We start from the raw sequence: 12,746 nt of genomic DNA, 5'->3' as shown, positions 1-12,746 counted from the left end.
TAGAAGACTCAGTAGCTGATGAGGCTGTCCCTTATGCTTCATAAATAGTGGCTTCTGGCAGTGTCCTCACGTGACAGAAGAGGAGAATTCTTTTACTGGAAACTTAATATGTGAATTTAGGATGACACATAGATTCAGACTACAGCATCATATTTCTTCAGCTGAAGTATACCTGCTTTTTTACCTCATTCACTTCCTCTCATCTCCAATTACTCCTCAGTCCAATGGCTGAATCAGCCCTCAGGTCCAATTAAGCCCAAGATGGTTGGGCTTGGTCACTAGAATTCCCTTAATTGAATCACCATTCTTCTTCAAAAGTCATAGGCTGAAACCTAACCCTGCATCTAGAAACCCTTAATCTACCTTCCACTTTTGGCTCATAAACTATTTCATACTCCCAGTACTCAACAATAAAACATGATAATGTAATCAGTCCTTCTGCTCCCTCCTTTTCCCCTTCCAACCAGTATTCCCTTGGTTCTGCTTCTGTGTGTGCTCTCCTCACCCCATTTGCTACTTTCCCCCCAGTAATTCAGGAAGGTAATCATTGTGTTAGTGTTAAGATTGTCTGTATGTTTGTTGTAGCATTTAGAAGATGAGCAAGACATTTTCCCGCTTGGAAGAGAAGTGGAGAATGAGAGCCTAGTCATCAGATATAACTCAAACCATGACTGAAAGCAAATTGCTATACACTACATCATAGGGGGCAAAATAGAATGGAAATTTAGAGTGATAAACAATTGTTAACCAGAAGGAATGAATATTTTCATCCTTTCGTTTTTCCTTTGTTTGTGTGTAAATGTGTGTGTGTGGGGGGGTGCTGTAGATTGAATCTAGGGTTTTACATGTGCTGTGCACGTGCCCTACTACTGTGCTACACTCCCAAGCTTTGACATCTTTTGCATTAAAACTTGAGAAAAATCAATGGGAGGGATAATATTCAAATGTTTATAAGTGAATTATTATAAAAATGGATTAGGCTTTCCTACTTTTAGATTGTCTCTCAATATAAACACATGTATGTATATACCTACATGCAGGTAGGTCAGTATTTTTAATTTGAAATATAAGTTTTGTCACAGAACACATAGATAAGTTTTTACACTATCCATAAAGTAGACATCTAGATTAAGTATGAAATAGTTGGCTTTCTCATTCTTTCTGATGGATGAGTAGAATTCCATTGTGTATATACACCACATTTTTTTATCCATTTGTTCACTGAGGCATCTGGGTATGAATAATATTGTACCATTCATAAGGAAAGAGTTGGAAAAAATATATTAAGTGAAGTAAGTCAGACTCAAACATAGGTTGCATGTTTTCCATCATTTGTGGTAGCTAGAATTTTTCTATAAATCTAGATGTAAATACACTAGATGCTAAGGAAAAAAATACATTGGAACTTGGTAAATTATACAGGACTCTAGGTATTCACACACAATGAGATGAAAGGATATTCACAGAAGAACACAAAGGCACAATGCCTATGTGCATCTGAGCATATAAAGAAATATTTATTGAAATGAACTCCAGGAACTAGAAACAAGATGTTTTTTTCTTTGCTGCTGTTTTTGTTTTCTTTTTCTTTGGTCTTGTTTGTCCATTTATCTATCTTGGGGGAGGGGTGCAGTAATGGAGGAACAAATGGTGAACAAATGCAGCAGTGGTACTCAGTAGACACTGTATTGAAAATGAACTGTACAATTTGTGAGTGGGGATGGGAGGAAAACTGGAAGAGAATGAGGGAAGGGGTGACATTGTTCAAAAAGAAATGTACTCTTCATCTGACATATATAACTGTAGCCCCTCCACATCACCTTTACAATAACAATAAAATGCCTTTAAATAAATAATTACAAAAAACAAAAGCTGGATTTATAGGCTACCAAAACTAGCCCTGATTAGTTGACAACTTTCTTCAAAGAAGCCTCATTTTTTTTAACAGTGAAGGGAAAAAAATAGAACTAGAGAAAGTAAAAGGAAAATCAACCCATTAAAACATTTATTTTCATTTATATTTCTTTGGGGTGAAACAAGAATCTACTTTTGTAACTTTATTCAATTTTTAGTTTTAATAGCCTAGTTCAAACTTATATTCTAGATTCTGAAACTACATGGCATAGGTCAGCATTAATTTTTAAAATGTCAATTCAACTTAGTGGGGGAAAAAGCAATTGATGTGCTTCAGTAATGACTTCCACTTGTTTTAACTTGTTACATTATAGCTTGCAATTCTATTTAATTGGCATGTAATTTAATTGCCATACAAGTTATTTAATTATATACTATAAATGGAAAATATTGTTTATAGGCTTTCTTGCTAGTGTGGGGTACTACTTCTCCTCAGTCTTCTGTTCAGGTATAATTCCTTCATGCCATTTTATTTAGTGATATCACATATTAAATGATTTATATCATTTTTAAGTGATATGTGTGTATGTATGTATTTGTATTTCTTGTTACATATTAGCAACCATTTGAGAAAGTCAGGTTTTTAAAACAGAGACACAAAAGATATGTGGTTTTCTATGGAAATGTACTATCAAAGTATCACACAAGCTACTTGTTCAGGCTAATAGTCCTTATTCCTCATCTTTTGCCTAATTCTAATTTTGAAGTTACTGTCAAAATTACCTTAAGTGTTACTCCTACTGGAAGGCCTTTCTGATCTCACTAATGATTAGATGGATTTCTCTATGTTCCTTTTAAGTACCCAAACAATGCAGAGTCAGCCGATTGTATAGTTTTTATCTTTCCTAAGTGTGGTAATGCTGAGCCCCAGCAAGACATCCTTGCAAACATTCAGCTTCCTTGGTCATAAATCAGACTGACAGATACTTATTCCATTGTTATAAAAACTGTTTAAATAACCTTTATTATGACTTTGCACAATGATTGGCTCACAGGAAATCTTTGAAAAACTTAGCTTTCTTCTATTAAGTGTTCCTTAAATGAAAGTTGAATGAATTGGTTACAATTAAGATTATTTCCATGACCCCCTGAGCTATTTGCTCAGGAATGGGTCTCCAGGAATTTTGTTATAAGTAAGGTAGAGTCTAGGAACTGTTACCTATGAAGGTAGTTGGTAAATTGTGATAACTTCCTGAACTAATTAAAATCTTTCATGAATTCTTCAAATAGATATTACTCAAGTGCTTAATAAACACCTGCTGGACATCGGGAATTATTATAAATGTGTAACACAGTCTGTTTTCGTAGCCTTTACATTTTAGTGGGGAGGGAGATATAATAGGCAGGTAAACTAGTCAGCACATGGTATGAAAAGCAGTGATTAGAGCTTCACAGAAACAGAAGAGGAAGAGAACATTGCAATTTTAGTTAGCAAGCTCAAGGAAACACTTCTCAAAACACACACACACACACACACACACACACACACACACACAGAACTTTGGTCTGCGAGGGGTAGAAGGTACCCATTAGTATTTGGATATGGAAATGAAAACATTTTCCTTCTTCAAACTGAAATTTGAATATACGGAGAAGGTTCTTGAACCTCAGTACAAACGGTGGAGAGATGGAGTCTAGATGGGGACTCCAGGAATGATCCAGGAGCAAGTCTTTAAAGTAGACTCCAAAGGGTAGTCGCTATCTCTTTTTCTATCAAGAAACACAATTTTCTTTTTCTTTTTTTGACCAAATATACATGTAAGTAAAAATATTTCTACTTGCATTTTATTATAGGCTACAGATCACTAGCGTAGGTGATAGTTTTTGGTGATTTTTGTTTGTTTTGTTTTGTTTTTGCCAGTCTGGGTGCTTGAACTATGGGCCTTGGTGCTGTTCCTGAACCTCTTCGTGCTGAAGGATAGAGCTGTACCATTTAAGCCACAGCATCACATCCAGCTTTTTCTGAGTAGATTTTTAGAGATATGCGTCTCATAGACTTTCCTTCTCCTACTGGCTTAGAACCGTGATGCTCAGATCTCAATCTCCCAAGTATCTAGGATTATAGGTGTGAGTCACCAGTACCTGGCTAGGTGATACTTTAAATCATATTAGATGATAACATACAGCATTCAATATATACATTCACAAGTGGGCTCTGCTCCTAGAATACAAGAGAATTTATATTATTTTAATATTGTTTTTTTCTTTTGCTGTAGCTTATATATGCAAACATTCAATAAAACTTTGCTGAATAATTGAATGTAAGTGTCAGTGCTTGCCTGACATTCAACTGCTAAAATATATTCCTTGGATATACTTTGACACCAAGGGAAATCATGGTGTCTTTAACTTATAGGTGTTCACTTAATTTTTTTTGAAAATTTGCTTTTGAAAAACTACTTGCAGTGATCCAAATTTCCAAGGGACATTGGGTATGTTCTTTACTGGGGTACTGTTGATACTGATTGAGGTCTCTAGTCTCTGGTTTTAAAATTGTACTTTGTTGGGTTGGGAATATGGCCTAGTGGCAAGAGTGCTTGCTTCGTATACATGAAGCCCTGGGTTAGATTCCCCAGCACATATATATAGAAAATGGACAGAAGTGGAGCCAGAAGTGGTGCTGTGGCTCAAGTGGCAAAGTGTCAGCCTTGAGCAAAAAGAAGCCAGGGACAATGCTCAAGTCTTGAGTCCAAGCCCAGGACTGGCAAAAAAAAAAAAAAAAATAGAAAGAAAAAAATTGTACTTGTTAAATGTTGTCTTTAGGGGGAGATCTAGAGTTTGTGACAGTGTTCAAATGTAGTTTTTAAATTAATATGCTTGAATGTGTGGCACGATTACACTTTCATATAATTTAACTCATTGAAACATATCTACAATAAAAGTCTGGACTTCCTCTTTTTATTTTCAGAAGTGTTTCATTTATTTGTAATAAGATGAACACAACTATTCTTTTGAAAGCACACTATCTTCTCCATAATCTACATACCAATAAACTCTAACAATCTTTCCAACAATAATAATAATAAATGATAATTCTGCTGGATTCAAATCCACGTTGCCTTCCCTAATTATGATACTTACCTCTCCAGGATTCAGTATCATACTTTATCCATTCCTGATTGCCTCGATGTTTTAAACATAAAAATCTTAGCTGAGTACTGGTGACTCATGCCTGTAATCCTACCTACTCAGGAGGCTGAGATCTGAGAATCATGGTTCAAAGCCAACCCAGGTAAGAAATTCCATGATACTCGTATCAAAACTGAAGTATTGCTGTGGCTCAAAGTGGGAGAACACTGTAGCCTTGAGCAAAAAGTGCTCAGGGAGGCTGGGAATATGGCCTAGTGGTAAAGTGCTCACCTTGTATACATGAAGCCCTGGGTTTGATTCCTCAGCACCACATATATAGAAAAAGCCAGAAGGAGCTCTGTGGCTCAAGTGGTAGAGTGCTAGCCTTGAGCAAAAAGAAGCCAGGGACAGTGCTCAAGCCTTGAGTTCAAGCCCCAGAACTGGCAAAAAAAAAAGAAAAAGAAAGGAAAAAGAGCTCAGGAACAGTGCCCAGGCACTGAGTACAAGCCCCATGACCAACAACAAAAATCTAATCTCATTGCTTACATTTTCCACTGGGACCCTTCAAGTTCTAGAAAACAGAACCCGAAGTGATTTTTGTCAGTAAACAAAATGTGGGGCCTCTGTCTTAGGCTCATAGACAGCATTGCTTGTATTTCCCAAGTACAGACCCTCGCTTGGGCACACCATACTTCTTAACCTGTTGCCTCATAAAACCCACTCACCCATGAAATCTTCAGCATCATGCCTCTTTGAAGTCATCTCTGATCTAATAAATGAAGTCATTCCCGGGGCCCTGTAATATCATATGTGTGTCTAACCCACTCTATAGATACACTTAAATAAGAATCTCTCTAGCCAGCATGTAGATGGAAAAATGTTCCTTTCCTAGAAGACTGAGAATGCAAGAACTGTACCTTGCAGTGTCAGCTATGTGGCTACCTGACACAGGGCTCTAAACATTTCAGAAATGTCAAAACAAAAGACAGATTTAAAAGGATAAAATTTATCCAAGAGGGCCATTGTTTGAATTTGCTTTTGTTGCTGTCGACAAAAATGCAGTTCATTTCATACCAGCAGGTGTCGCACTAGCTCTATAGTTTTCATCTTTTTTTTTTTTTTTTTTTTTTTTTTTGCTTTTCAGTTTTGCTCTAACATATTAATTGGGCTGTTATGGGAAGGAGATGATAATTTAGGCACTGCTTACAGAATAAAGCTGATTTAACCTTCAGTTTTTATATGAACATTTTTTTCACATGTAGCATTCCAACTAAAATTGCCAAAGTAAAAAGACTTCAAGCTCAAGAAATGATTAGAATGAAGTAAAAATTCAAGATAGGGCATCAAATTGAGAACATAGGAAAAATGTGCAGCACAAAATCAGCATCTCACAATGGTAATGTCACAATAAAACTATATCCAGACAACTGGTTGTCCCTATCTCACAAGCAAAACACAAATGCCACTTGGTATTTGAGCTACAGCACTCAAAAGAAAAACAAGGCTCAGTATAAAAATGTGTCTCAGTTGTAGACTGTCTTTAAATCTGACGAGTCAAGTCCTGCACACAGAATTGTGGACCTCTGAACATAAGGCATATGACACTTTTGTATACGCCAAACTGGAGAAAAGTAAACAAAAGTACACAAATGATCATCTTTGAAAAATATACCTTTGAAAATAATACAATAAGGATAATTCTTTAAATTGAGAAGATTATAATCAGTTACACATTACTGGATATTTGGATGTAATCTCTGGATTTGGAGCTTAGTAGAGGAAAAGAATTAGAATCAGAAGATCCAAGCCATTACTTATTCTTAAGATGTCCTAGCTGTGTGACCTAAGTACTATCTATACCTGACCTCTCAGATTGTCTGTGTCCAAGTATAAAAATATAGCCTTTCTCTCTCCATTTTGAAAGGACTAAGGGCAAACCAATGCAACCGCCATACAAGACACTATGGTGAAAACTAACTAGAACTTGGTGGGGGGCTGGGGAGGAGGGAAGGTGGGAGAAAAATGAGGGAGGGGGTAACAAGTTTGACAAGAAATGTATTCACTACCTTAGGTATGTAACTGTGACACCTCTGCACATCACCTTGATAATAAAATTAAACTGAAAATAATTAAAGCCTTTCGACAAAGGTTGTTGTGAGAGTCAAGTAAGATGACATGTGGCACCATGCTCTGGTGACTCAGGCCTGTAATCCTCACTGCTGTAAGAGTCTGACATTTGAAAATAGAGGTCCAAAGCCAGTCTGGTTAGTCAAATCTAAGAGACTCCTCCCAAACAGGAAACAAACAAACAAAAAAAAAATGGAGGTGTGACTCAAATGGTAGAATACCATTCTTGAGTGAAAAAGCCAAGTGTGACTGCAAAGCCCAGTAGTTCAAGCCCCAGTACCATGACAACAACTAAGAAAGCTAGTACATGGAAGCACACTTCGTGCTCTTAATAATGCTATCTTAGCATGAAGTCTTAAAGGTATTAACATTACAGAACAAATGTCACAAATTCTCAAAACAAGCACTGATATTTCTTGGTTGATACTTTTGTGGCAGGAGCACATAACAATGGGAATATGACATAGTAAACCGTGTACACATTCAGATGCCGAGGCAAAGGGACATTTTCAAAGACAAAAAAGAGAATGATTGCAGTAGATATTTTTAGGCTCTAACAACATTGGGTCATAGCAGGAGTGGCATCAGTCAGTGTGAGACTGAACAGGCAGAGGGCCTGGCAAAAGTACTTTGCATATGAGGTGATCTTGGTCTCTGTTCAGGATTGTGGCTCTGGGAATCTTTTGTGATTGTTGCGATCATGTATTCTTACACAAGAAATCTCCCTTCACTAACTCCCCCCCCCCCAATTATTTATGTTCTTTTGGTAATATTGATGCAAGCTACTCCATTTTGATTGACTTTTCTGTCACATTTTTTCCACAGAGGAGAATTGTGAAGGTATTGTCTACTGAGTATCTCTCATGAAGCAAGAGCAGTACCCAGCTCCTTTATAATAAATAATGTACAATTTTCTTCCAGTGAGTAATCTCTCCAAGGTCTCCTAGTCAATGAATTGAAACCAGGAAAGAGCCTCCTCCTTCTTGCATCCCCTTTCTTTTGTGGCTCTGCCACCAAAGCCCAAGAAAGACCTCTGCGACATGGAAATGATAGCTTGTTAAAACCAGTGAAGACCTCAAAGAAGAGTGAACTTCATCTGAATCAGTAGCTTTCAGGCTCCAGATGCCCTGTGGTAGTGGTGAGTTAGAATTAATGCTTCTGAGAAAGCTCTGGAGAGAGTTGCCCACAAATTCCTGGTGGAAACTTTCTTTTGAAGATGGTAAAGAATGTATCATTAGATCTAGATGACAGATGCCTCTTAGACCTTCCTAGGTGGGCAAATAAGACTATTTTGAAGTTAAAATTTCCTCTGTTGCAGGACACAACCAGTTTTGGAAGATGTTTCCTCAAGGAATAAGAATAACCATCCATTGGTAAACTCAGTGAATGTTTACTGAATGAATTAAAGTTAGGTTCTATATCGGGTAAGACTAGTACTCTATCTTTCTTTTTTTTTCAAATAGTAATCTATCTTTCTAAGGTTATTAATTTCAGTATATGCAAAGAATTATAGGTTGTTTTATGGTTTGTGATCATTTTAAAGAAGTAATCAAACTTGGACTGGCAAAGCGTAATATTGTTTTGCATGGATATGTACATAGGACATACTGGAGTTAAGACTGTTATTGTTCTAAGGAGCTTCATATAAGTTATTTAAAAAGAAGCAGCAGGGGCTGGGGATATAGCCTAGTGGCAAGAGTGCCTGCCTCAGATACACGAGGCCCTAGGTTCGATTCCCCAGCACCACATATACAGAAAACGGCCAGAAGCGGCGCTGTGGCTCAAGTGGCAGAGTGCTAGCCTTGAGCGGGAAGAAGCCAGGGACAGTGCTCAGGCCCTGAGTCCAAGGCCCAGGACTGGCCAAAAAAAAAACAAAAAAAAAGGAAGCAGCAGAAAATAAAATATTGAAATCAAGAGCTCCAAGATCTTATTCCATTTAAGTTGAAGAAAGAGAACCTATCAGCTGCACATGTCCTTAATTCCATCAACCCATTTTCTCCTTTTATTCAACTTTAGCTTTTATAGTGATTACACTTGAAGTATTAGCTGTTAAAAAAAAGAAATCTAATAGCACAGGAAATTAAAATTTTCATTCTCCCTCCAAATGAAGAAGTTTGGATGAGAATCATGCAACCATACTTAGGATATTACAATTCTACATAAAGGATTGCATCTTTTAAAGATTTCATACGTACTTCGGCAAAGCTTCATTATTTCCGTGACTGTTGAACTGACACTACTTCCAGCTACTAAAAAATCTGCTCAGATAGTATGTCAATAGCTGATTAGTAGCTCTGTTCTTTGACAAGGTTACCAGTGCTGCCATTTGATGTTTTGTCCAGAATAGAATTAATTTCCTTCCAGGAGGTAATGGTAATGAACTCATTCCCACATGCACAAAGGAGACCGGACAGCAGGGCTGTCTTTCACTTTAGCATTTATCTGTAATCAGATGCTTTATCATCACAAATCCAGTCTGTCAATCTCCTCCCCCCACAAGCTGTATTTATTAATAGAAGTTGTTACTCCTTGTTCTAATAATGAGCTTCACTATTGATGGTTGTTCAAAAGAACTGCAGCAAAGCAAAGCGGAGGCCATGTCATTAGATATCAGACTGCGTAGGCAGTGGGAATTGGATACAGCTTTAACTCCACTCTATTGATGGTAATTTTTGGTTGCTTGCCTGATTTGCCTGGAGCAACTAAAAACATCACTTTGGTTTTATCCAGGCTAATTGTCAGTCTGTGCAGTGCTCCTAAATTTTGAAACATGATTGATAGCAAACATATATCTTCAGGTGTCTGAACCTTCCTTTCAGTCATTAGCACTTAGTCACTCAGGCCTGGCCTGCACCAAAGGCATGAGTGTAGGCCAGCAGTCTGTTGGGTCCAAACAGCTGTGGGGAGCAGTGACACATTGTCACTCAGGTGTTCATTGTTCTTGTTGCTTCATTGACCATCCCTGTGTCAGAGAAGCCTTATGGCATAGGGCCTGTGGACGACCTTGTTTGACACCCATTTGTATGCAGAGTCTGCTCAGGCTGGACGCCATCTGTCCTGACTTGGCTAGCTACATCATCGTGTGTCTGTCTCTCTGTTGATGGGATTTGTTTAAATAGATGAATGCATCTAGATTTAAGTAGGTAAGAAAGAAAAAAAATAAGGGAAAACCCAAGTGTTGCTTATGTATTTTTTTCACTTTAGAAAAATAACGGAATGGTTTTCTGTGACTTGTCTATAACTGTAAGGAACACATGTGATGTAAAATAGGTAATTATTACATCTGTATCTTAAATCATTTGCCTTTAAAATGTAAGCATATCTCAAATTCTCTCCTTTCTCTATTTGTTCTTTTATGCACATTCACCAAATAGTGAAACGGCATTATCCAGTTCGTGTCAGCTTTTGGGTCGATTGTAATGCTCTACTGTATAATTACATTTGGATTAAAGTTGAAACCCCTAGCCAGGTGCTTATGGCTCACACTTGTAATCCTAGCTACTCAGGAATCTGAGATCCAAGGATCACAGAAAAGTCTGTGAGACTCTTACCACCAATTAATCAGGAAAAAGCCAGAAGTGGAGCTGTGTGGTAGAGCCCTAGACTTGAATGAATAAAGCTAAGAAACAATGTCCAGGCCAACTGAGGTCCAGCTATAGTACTAAGATGCACACACACACACACACACCTGACACACAAACATTAATAAACAAATTGCAGGGGTTAAATCCGAAAAACAGATTTGACATCAAACATGTTATGTACTAAAACATTATAGCTTTGTTGGGGAAAATACTTGAGATTATATAGTAAATATGACTTTTCCTCAATCTGAGGAATAATTGACACTCTTATATCTCTGCTCTATTCTGTGCCTGGATTAAGCTTCAGGGTTGGCCTTGAAAGCCTTCATGTACCCTGTGAGAAAAATCTGTTCTCTACCCTTTGGGGGTGTTATTGCCTAGGACCCAGTGACCATCTGGAAGGTGTGTTGTTCATTTGAGAGAGGATCTCCCAGGAGCTCCAACAGGAAAATACAGAGGAATCTGACCCTTCAATCCCTGCTGGGGTGTCACCCTAGCCAGTCTTCTTCAGGTCTAGATTCTATCAGTGTGTTCCTGGTTTACTTTTTCTTTAGTACCTGACAGATAACCGCCCAACTGGAGACACAAAGGCATGTGGAGATGTCCCTCATCCCCCTGGCCTTCTGCAAAGGGCAAGCTTTTCTTTCCACATCAGTGAAATCCTAATCTGTATTCAGACTGGAATCTGGTGAGCAGAGATCTGACCACAGATATTTTTTTCTTGCCCTGTACAGTGTTCTAAAAATAGAAAATTTCACTTGAACTGCTTGACCTTTTAGCTTCTTTGGAAAAATCAGAAGATATATTCATCCTTGAAAGCATTTCTACAAGGCAGTTGTAAACATCCCAGGAACAGCTGACTTTAGTTGTCTTCCTCTTTGGGGTTTTTGACTCCTAGTTTAAGTCCACTGCAAATAAGAACTGCAGATAAGGCACTTCTCTCATAGTGGTGCTCATAGAATCCATTAATATACACAATATTAGATTCTTTATCTTTATTTCACTTTCTTATCAATTTGTGATGTGGGAGTCTTCCTGGGATAATAATAATATGACAATGATCATCTACTTAAATACAGATTTTTTTTCTGTGACTTTTGCTTGACTTCCTCAGGCCTGGCAGCAGCTCTGCAATGTGCATATGTAAGCATTAGATCAAGCCCCTTATTCACCCTCCTTTCCAGGATGAGAGTGATAGACTTCCTCCTGCCAGCACTAGAGAAGGTTTACAGTAGTTTGCCATTGCTGTAGTACCTCGCCCATTAAATTTGATAATCAGTCTATGTACTGCAATGACCTTCTCTAGAACATTCTTTTTTTTTTTTTTTTTTTTTTTTGCCAGTCCTGGGCCTTGGACTCAGGGCCTGAGCACTGTCCCTGGCTTCTTTTTGCTCAAGGCTAGCACTCTGCTACTTGAGCCACAGTGCCACTTCTGGCTATTTTCTATATATGTGGTACTTGGGAATCGAACCCAGGGCTTCATGTTTACGAGGCAAGCACTCTTGCCACTAGGTCATATTCCCAGCCAAGACTCTTTCTTGACCACATCAGGAACTCCTTCCTCTGTCACTTCTAGAGATTTATCCATCCCAATTTTGAACATGTCCTCTAAAAAATGGCTATAAAGTATGCCTGTGGTCATAGGGTTCCTGCTTACACTGTGGTTCTAGAAAAGTCTTTCTTTTGGTGAGTCTGGTACCATTTTACAACTTCCTCATTAGCTATAATAGAGCTACCACTGTCTTCTTCTACATAAAGTTCTTTCATATAATTGAAGAAAACAATAGTTTCTATACTGTTTGTCATGCACATAAAAGACTTTGCAACAGTTTTTTTAAAAATGAAATTGTTTCCAAAACACTTACAGTTTTTTTTTAATGTATATACTGCTTAGCATTGCATGTTTAAAGGCAGCTCTTCTATTTTTGGAGTGCTGAATGTCATTCCTAAAAGTAAGTGAAATCAAAATTTTCTATTTAACTTAAGTGGAATTCTCATAGGCAGAGAATAAAATCCATGCTGAAGTTTTGACAGGTTGTACAGTAGGGAGGG

At 37.8% G+C, this 12,746-nt stretch overlaps 1 long non-coding RNA gene across 1 annotated transcript in view; it reads right to left on the bottom strand.

Annotated features, from left to right (window-relative positions):
• LOC125355310 overlaps nt 1-12,746 on the bottom strand; it is a 16,899-nt gene extending 4,153 nt beyond the window's left edge. Inside the window, exons 1-2 of the long non-coding RNA XR_007211640.1 lie at nt 12,736-12,746; nt 3,912-3,918 (exon numbers count right to left, since the gene is read on the bottom strand). This is a non-coding gene — a long non-coding RNA (uncharacterized LOC125355310). The remainder of the gene's footprint in view (nt 1-3,911; nt 3,919-12,735) is intronic.

Source organism: Perognathus longimembris, chromosome 7 (assembly GCF_023159225.1).
Source record: "Perognathus longimembris pacificus isolate PPM17 chromosome 7, ASM2315922v1, whole genome shotgun sequence".
NCBI lineage: Eukaryota > Metazoa > Chordata > Mammalia > Rodentia > Heteromyidae > Perognathus > Perognathus longimembris.
Note: the sequence above shows the minus strand (reverse complement) of the source record. Positions and strands in the feature narration are given on the sequence as shown.